Here is an 8,704-nt window from a genome sequence, read left to right as displayed (position 1 = left end):
AAGATGATTCTCTAGACACCAGGTGTATAAGTTCTGGTGTCCTACAACTGACAGTGCAATGCAGCTATTCAGTCAGACCAGGATTGACACCCCTGATAACATCATCAACCACACTGGCACAAACAACCTTCCTGCCAAAGGTGAAAATGTATCTGGGGCAGTGAGAAGTGTGGCAGAATGGGCACAGGCTTTGTTCCCAACAACCACTATTGAAAAGACTTCCCAGGACAGTATGGACAACATAAATCAACAGATCACCGTGGACTGTGCCTCACTGCTCAACGTCAGAACGGCTCACCACCCCACTCTGACATCTGAACACTTATATGATAATGTACATCTTGATCAGGACAGTGTCAGAACCTTTGCCAAGGACCTAAAAGATGCAACACTTGGCAGGGACCCAAAACCCATCACCCCAGCAACAGAGACCCCCCCGCCCCACCTTCTGAAACAACAGTACCTCCACCATCCTCAGGAGAGAAGAGCCAGACACGGCTTATTACAGCACAGCTCTACTAGACCAGGTCCATCACAGCACAGCTCTACTAGACCAGGCCCAACACAGCACAGATTTACCAGACCAGACCCGCCTCAGGACAGCACGACCAGACCCGGCCATCACAACACAGCTCTACTAGACCCAGCCCATCACAACACAGCCCTACTAGACCCAGCCCATCACAACACAGCCCTAATGGACCCAGCCCATCACAACACAGCATTGACGACTACTCCGGGGTCAGCCAGAACACTGTCCTTCTGAGGAGTGCAGCACATGATGCAGTCCACACCATGTATCATTCAGAGCATCAGCCTATATATGCTGAGGTAATCTCTGGCAAAAGACCCCTAGAACTATCAGTGATTGGACAGGTGCACCAACTACTGCATCTAATATGCAGACAATACTGGGCTAGACAGACCCTTTAAATCACACACAAACTTACAAAATAAACACATACATACTTCTCCTACAAGGGGTTGCAGATTCCACTGTAATTATTTTAAGTGTAATCTTAATAGGAATTGTTGTTTGTTTACAACTATTCTTTATTTTATTGCCACTGGTATTATAATAATATCATATATTTTTTTTATTTTATGTACATATTTTTGTATTTCTTGTTCTTAAAAATATATATATATATTAAAAATGAGATCATTAACTATCAGCTCTTGGTATATCCAGGGCCTATACTCTTCACATTTTGGTTATAAAACAACAAATCCAGAATGGATTAAAAACATCAGGGGACAGGACATCCTAACCTTACTGGAAACATGGTGTCGTGGAGACATAAATAGTCAGTGTCCCTCAGGCTATAGAGACAGTTTACTACCATCAATCAAACATACAACATGTTAAAACGGGGACTCAAGTGGAATCATTTCGCATAAAGCAGGACTGGATAAAACTTAAACGAAAAGGTACAATCTATTGTGACAATGATGTGTAGATACGTGCAGCTTGTGCTCCTCCTTCAGATTCAGCATATTATGATGATCAGGTTTTTTTGTGTTTTTCTTTTACAATCTCCAGACAGAAATCCTTCAATTTCAGGCAGAGGGTAAAGTGCTTCGTTGTGGAGATTTCAATGCAAGAACAGGTTCTGAGCCTGACTACACTGACGAGGGAGATAACCACCAGGTATTTGGACACCCCTCCTTGTACAGTAGCCCTATTATAAATAATAGAAACAGTCCTGACCAAATACTGAACAAGAATGGGAAGGAGTTAGTGCATCTCTGTCGAGCCTTAGGCCTGTACATGCTTCATGGTAGAATCAGAGGGGACTCTTTAGGTCGGTTTACTTACTAATCAGCTCTTGGGACAAGTGTAGTCGATTATGCCATCACGGACATCGACCCCCTCCTCCATTAGTGAATTCACTGTCAGACCACAGACACCATTGTCAGATCAACGAGTTTCTGAAGAAATTAACCGGCAATATTCATTCAAACAAAACAGCCCAATAAACTCTACAACATGAATCAATCGTACAGATGAGCTCCAAACAGTGCAGAGAAATTCATTGAAACATTGAACTCAAATTAAATGATGAACTCTATACAGTTTTTCAATAACTCACAATAGCAAAACAATAAAGATGGTGTCAATTTGGCTACTGAAAACATCAACTGCATATTCCAAAAAGCATCATCAAAAGCAAATCTGAGAAAACCAAAGAAATGCAACAAACAAAAAATGTAATATAGTTTTTGATAATGATAATAAAACAATTAGGAAACACCTAAGACAAAATGTCAAATATAAAACACAAGTAGCAAAACAACCCAGAGCTACGATAAGAATACTTTGAAACTCGGAAACAAACTTAAACGCAATTGTCACGTTCTGTCCTTTATTTCCGTTGTTTTGTCATTATTTAGGATGGTCAGGGCGTGAGTTGGGGTGGGCAGTCTATGTTTGTTTTTCTACGATTTTGGGATTTCTATGTTTCGGCCTAGTATGGTTCTCAATCGGAGGCAGGTGTCATTAGTTGTCTCTTTGATTAGTAGAAACAAACTTAAACGCAATAAGTTGAATTATACCAAAAAGACACTTGATGAAATTGAAAACCGCAATTGAACAAAATCAGATCTGGGACCGGTGGAACAATTTAAGCACGACAGAATTAGCCATACTAGATGAAGGAATTTCCAAACTTTAAAAATTCCAGAAAATTATGTCATGGCTTTAGAAGCTTCTGATAGGCTAATTGACATGTTTTGAGTCAATTGGAGGTGTACCTGTGGCTGTATTTCTAGGTCTACCTTCAAACTCAGTGTCTCTTTGCTTGACGTCATGGGAAAATCAAAAGAAATCAGCCAAGACCTCAGAAAAAATGTGTAGACCTCCACAAGTCTGGTTCATCCTTGGGAGCAATTTCCAAACTCCTGAAGGTACCACATTCTGTACAAACAATAGTACACAAGTATAAACACCATGGGACCACGCAGCCATCATACCGTTCAGTCTTACTGCTCAGGAAGGAGACGCATTCTGTATCCTAGAGCTGAAGTACTTTGGTGGAAAAGTGCAAATCAATCCCAGAACAGCAAAGGACCTTGCTGGAGGAAACAGGTACAAAAGTATCTATAGCCACAGTAAAATGAATCCTATATCGACATAACCTGAAACCGCTCAGCAAGGAAGAAGCCACTGCTCCAAAACCGCCATAAAAAAGCCAGACTATGGTTTGCAACTGCACATGGGGACAAAGATCGTACTTTTTGGAGAAATGTCCTCTGGTCTGATGAAACAAAAATAGAACTGTTTGGCCATAATGACCATCATTATGTTTGGAGGAAAAAAGGGGGATACTTGCAAGCCGAAGAACACCATCCCAACCTTGAAGAACAGGGGTGGCAGCATCATGTTGTGGGGGTGCTTTGCTGCAGGAGGGACTGGTGCACTTCACAAAATAGATGGCATCATGAGGAAGGAAAATGAAGTGGATATATTGAAGCAACATCTCAAGACATCAGTCAGGAAGTTAAAGCTTGGTCGCAAATGAGTCTTCCAAATGGACAATGACCCCAAGAGTACTTCCAAAGTTGTGGCAAAATGGCTTAAGGACAACAAAGTCAAGGTATTGGAGTGGCCATCACAAAGCCATGACCTCAATCCAGCAAGGAGGCCTACAAACCTGACTCAGTTACACCAGCTCTGTCAGGAGGAATGGGCCAAAATTCACCCAACTTATTGTGGGAAGCTTGTGGAAGGCTACCCGAAATGTTTGACCCAAGTTAAACAATTTAAAGGCAATGCTACCAAATACTAATTGAGTGTACGTAAACTTCTGACGCACTGGGAATGTGATGAAAGAAATAAAAGCTAAAATAAATAATTCTCTCCACTATTATTCTGACATTTCACATTCTTAAAATAAAGTGGTGATCCTAACTGACCTAAAACAGGGATTTTTTTTACTAGGATTAAATGTCAGGAATTGTGAAAAACTGAGTTTAAATGTCTTTGGCTAAGGTGTATGTAAACTTCCAACTTCAACTGTAAGCGTTCAAAATTCCTCTAGTCTCCCCTCATATAAAAGGTCTTATTAGGTTGGAGGCCAGGCAGGGTTTAACTAAACAACACTAAAACTAAAAGCCTATGTGGAAACACTAATAAAACTATAGCACAATATAGCTAAGTAAATACTCATTACTGGTAAACTATAGGACTATACCATAAAATATGTCTCTGAGAAAATGGGATGAAATGAAAATTAAATACTTAAAAATCATACAATGTGATTTTCTGGATTTTTGTTTTAGATTTAGTCTCTCGCAGTTGAAGTGTACCTATGATAAAAATTACAGACCTCTACATGGTTTGTAAGTAGGATAACCTGCAAAATCGGCAATGTATCAAATACTTGTTCTCCCCACTGTATATTGATCTCAGTAGCATTAATAAGAATTAATAATAAAGACAAACAGAAAAGCAAAGACTACAACCCTGTCGTAAAGTCAACCCCTAGTCCAGCCAATTAGTGAACAGAGTTAAGACTTCAACCCTGTCAGTAATCAACCACTACACTCTAAACAGTAAAGGTTCCTGGAGTATCCTTTAGGGGTTCTTCAAATTGAAACTGTGAAGGAACCCCTATAAATCCTTTGAAGAACCCTTGAAAAAGGTTATTTGAAGAACCCCTTATAATGGTTCCTCATTGAACGTTTTGGGGTTCATTTTTTAAGTCCCTGTCCACCCTCCATTGTAAAATATATCTTAATAATAACATTGACAATATTGATTTAAATAATGAATTGTTTATTTGGTGGCACATGTAGAGAAATGCTATTTCTTATACAGGTGACCAAACTATTGTTAATACAGGGCTACGACTCAAAGTAAAGCCTGTGGGGTCCCCTACAGGATAGCTCCCGCATTACACTAATTGCCAAAACCAGCGCACACACACATAATCTCCTTTATAGCTGAACATGGTGTGCCCGAAGAGGATTCTACGATGACGGACAGACAACTGAGCCAATGGCGGAAGACTACAGACTACACCCCAGCTGAACCAATCCAAAGATCCGATCTTCCAGAATCAACCTACTTTCTGTTCTATATATAAGTGGTGTATTGATTGTAACGGTCTCTTTGCCTGCAGTTCCGTACGAACCAGCGGAGGAGCCGTATTTACGCTGTTCTAGATATCTTCACTCTGAATAAACTGTCGCTTGTCATACAATTTACCACCTTGTCTGAATCGATCCTTGACCGACTCGCCCGTCTACATATCTAATTTCTAACAGAACTTGGTAGCAGAGGATGGTTTACTAACGATCCAGTCGAAGTGAGTTGATTTGGGTGTGAGAGGGCGAGTTGGTGAAAGGACGGTTCACGGAGGACGGGTGAAGACTTTCGGGGGAGGACAACAATTCTGCTCAACTCGGAAAACTGATCTCAAGGTGCACCATAAAAAAGGTAGGCAAAGCCTGTTAAATCAAACTTTGCATATTGTCGTATAGTCTGTCCAAATTTTGATCAGTTTTTTTTTCCGAGTAAGTATGAATTCTTGTGTAAATTTATAATTTGCTGACGAGTCGAAAGAACAGTGTATGTGAACATATGTAGTAACGAACCGGCGACGGCCGGTGTGATTTAAATCATTGATGAGATATCAGTAAGGGGATAGCTAATTACTATTCATTAAATCTGGCGCCGAGGGGACAAATTGTAATTTTGGGACCCGTGACCCGGTCAGCACAGTCTGCTAGCTTTCAATGATGAGTGATCACTTTTAAGGCCTGGATAGTTCCGATAGGGGTCGGGAATAGAGATCAGTAGGGGATAGCTAATTACTATTCATTAAATCTGGCGCCGAAGGGGATAAATTGTAATTTTATCCCGTGTCCCGGTACGGCCAGTCTGATAGAGATTCACCGATAGGGGTCGGACATGTGTGATAGTTCCGATAGGGGTCGGGAATAGAGATCAGTAGGGGATAGCTAATAACTATTCATTAAATCTGGCGCCGAAGGGGATAAATTGTAATTTTATCCCGTGTCCCGGTACGGCCAGTCTGATAGAGATTCACCGATAGGGGTCGGACATGTGTGATAGTTCCGATAGGGGTCGGGAATAGAGATCAGTAGGGGATAGCTAATTACTATTCATTAAATCTGGCGCCGAAGGGGATAAATTGTAATTTTATCCCGTGTCCCGGTACGGCCAGTCTGATAGAGATTCACCGATAGGGGTCGGACATGTGTAACGTGTTGTTTTGTCTTGTTTTGTCTTGTTTTGTCTTGTTTTGTCTATTTGTAACTGTTTGTTAAAATGCAATGTGGTTGTAATTGTTTCCATTAAGATTGTTGGTGGTGAGATAGAAGGAGAGAATTTCGATTAAAACTACGATTAAATTCCGATTGAATTAAATTAAATTACGTTTAAAGCAAATTCACAATGGCGACCCCCAATACTCCAAAGCTGAGGTTTAATGAGTTCCTAGAACAAAAAATAGAATATAGATCAGGGGGAAAGGAACGATGGAAGCCTATAAAGAAAGTTTGGGAGGGATTGAAGTTAAGATGGACACAAGCAGGTTATCTAGGAGGGGGGCCGCCAACAGGGGCCCAGCTGAAAACGAGGGAATGTGAGTTGAGAGGGACGTTGCAGGAGGCCAGAGACAAGGAAGTAGAAAAGAACAAAAATCACGTATATAAGAAAAAGGGACTAAACAGAGAGAAAGGGCAGAAGTGGAACTGAAGATAGGAACTTGGGCCATCGAAGAGGCGCTAAGAGCACAACTGAATAAAAAAAACGGAAAAGGGCCGGGCCCGCGTCAACACAGGCCCCTGTGTTCCTTGTAAAAGAAGGAGTACTCCAAGGGGATACGTTGATCAAAGGGGGCCACCTGGAGTGTGAAGAATTAAAGCCTGGCCCACAGGGTTACTCCACACCAGGGGGTGCACACCAGGGCCATCTGACATGCATGCCCCTCGATCTATGCGAGAACAGCTCCGCCCCAGTGGCCACACGAGGAATCCATTCATAGATGGAGCAGGGGGCAACGGGAGCAGCTTGAAGTCAGAGGGGAGGGGAACCCCACCTCCTGCACATCCAGTGTGTACAGAGAACATAGAGGGGAACCAAGGAGCGATATTAGTCTCTGAAGGCTAAGATAGCCAAGGTGTGTGCAGGTACAAAACTGACATGGGTGGAGGCCCTGCCACTGGCGTTGATGGCCATGAGGTCATCACCTGGGGCAGGGACTCATCTCTCACCCCACGAAATAATGACAGGAAGAGTAATGCCAGGTCCACCAAGAGAGGGAGGTCATATGCCCCCTCTTGATGTACACCAGATAGGTATGACTGACTATGTAAGAAAATTGACGGAACTGTCCGCAGCTCTTTCCAAACAGATACACAAAGTCCATGGGGGGGAGCTGACGGGAGATCCAGAGCAACCAAGGGTAAAGATCGGAGACTGGGTAAGGATCATGGTCCACAAGAGAAAGTGGCAGGATCCCAGGTGGACTGGACCGTACGAAGTGAAGGAGGTTACTTCACACTCGGTCCAGGTCAAAGGTAAATCAGGGGCGCCTTGGCACCACTTGACTCATTGTGCACCAGCTTCGATACCCAATAGAACACTGACAGAGGTCAGGGTCGACTTGAGCGACTTGAATTCGGCTCCAATACAACCCGATTAGCAGGTGACGATGTGGACCAGACTCCCATCAGCATCGGCTAATAGGCCTCCTAGAGACAGGGGTTATCCCTGGACTAGACTGGGCATATCTGGCCCCGGTTTATTTGTGTGTTTGTAAATGCATATGTCTACTGAATGATAAATTGAACGAATGTTTAGACAATGTTTTAGATGTGTTGACTATATTGAGTGAATGTTCAAACAATGTTTTAGATGTGATCTGGCGTAAATGAAGATTTGTGAGACTCAAATCGTGTGCATGAAATATTCTTGATATTCAGTCGGGGACTAATATCGGTATGAATGAGGTCGGGGACCAAGCGAGTGTGGTACATTAGGTATTTCAGTTGGAGCTGGTACCGGTGAGAATGTTGAAAAAGTCGCAGGCTTGCTGATGAGAGTTATATCATAGAATATTGAGGGGGTGTGCATGACTGTTGGAAAAAGTGTTCAACTCTATTAACGTGAAATTCTTTTTGTAGATTTGGGGAGACAATTTGGAGAAACACGAATAAGACATGAAACATCGAGACAAATTATTTGAGTTTGAGGGGATTATCATAATTATTAGGTTTTGTTTATGTAGTACATGTTTGGGTTAAGGGGATTTCCATGTTCCCAGAGACATGATATTTTAAAGAGGCACGCTCACATATGGAACTTTTATGAGTTTTTATTTTGAGTTTTAATTACACAAGTGATTTTTATTTTATTTTAAGGATAAAGGGTTCTTTAATATGTCTAATATGGTATGGAACACGAATGTAGGGGGATGGTGTAACCTGTGACCTGCTTTCATGGCTCTCTCGGGTGGTCTGATCAGCCACAAGGGGGTGCCATTTGAATAATGAATTTGTGGTCATGGGTAATACTGTCTAAAAAATAAATGAAAAGATTAAAAAAGTTTTTTGAAATTTAATTTTTTTAAGGTAACTTAATTATAGTGGAGTTTACTTAACCTATATAAAGACTTTAGAAATTGCCACCATAGACATGTTTTTCTAAAAATAAAAAATCCATGAGTTTAGATAA

At 41.7% G+C, this 8,704-nt stretch overlaps 1 long non-coding RNA gene across 1 annotated transcript; it reads left to right on the top strand.

Annotated features, from left to right (window-relative positions):
* Positions 1–5,170: 5,170 nt before the first annotated feature.
* On the top strand, positions 5,171–8,117 carry LOC121841354. Its single transcript, XR_006080331.1, has 2 exons — positions 5,171–5,440; positions 7,369–8,117. It is a non-coding gene; the product is annotated as an uncharacterized LOC121841354 (long non-coding RNA).
* The last annotated feature ends 587 nt before the right edge of the window (positions 8,118–8,704 follow it).

The sequence above is a fragment of the Oncorhynchus tshawytscha genome, linkage group LG30, assembly GCF_018296145.1.
Source record: "Oncorhynchus tshawytscha isolate Ot180627B linkage group LG30, Otsh_v2.0, whole genome shotgun sequence".
Taxonomy (NCBI): Eukaryota; Metazoa; Chordata; class Actinopteri; order Salmoniformes; family Salmonidae; genus Oncorhynchus; species Oncorhynchus tshawytscha.
This window is presented reverse-complemented; position numbering and strand designations above follow the sequence as displayed.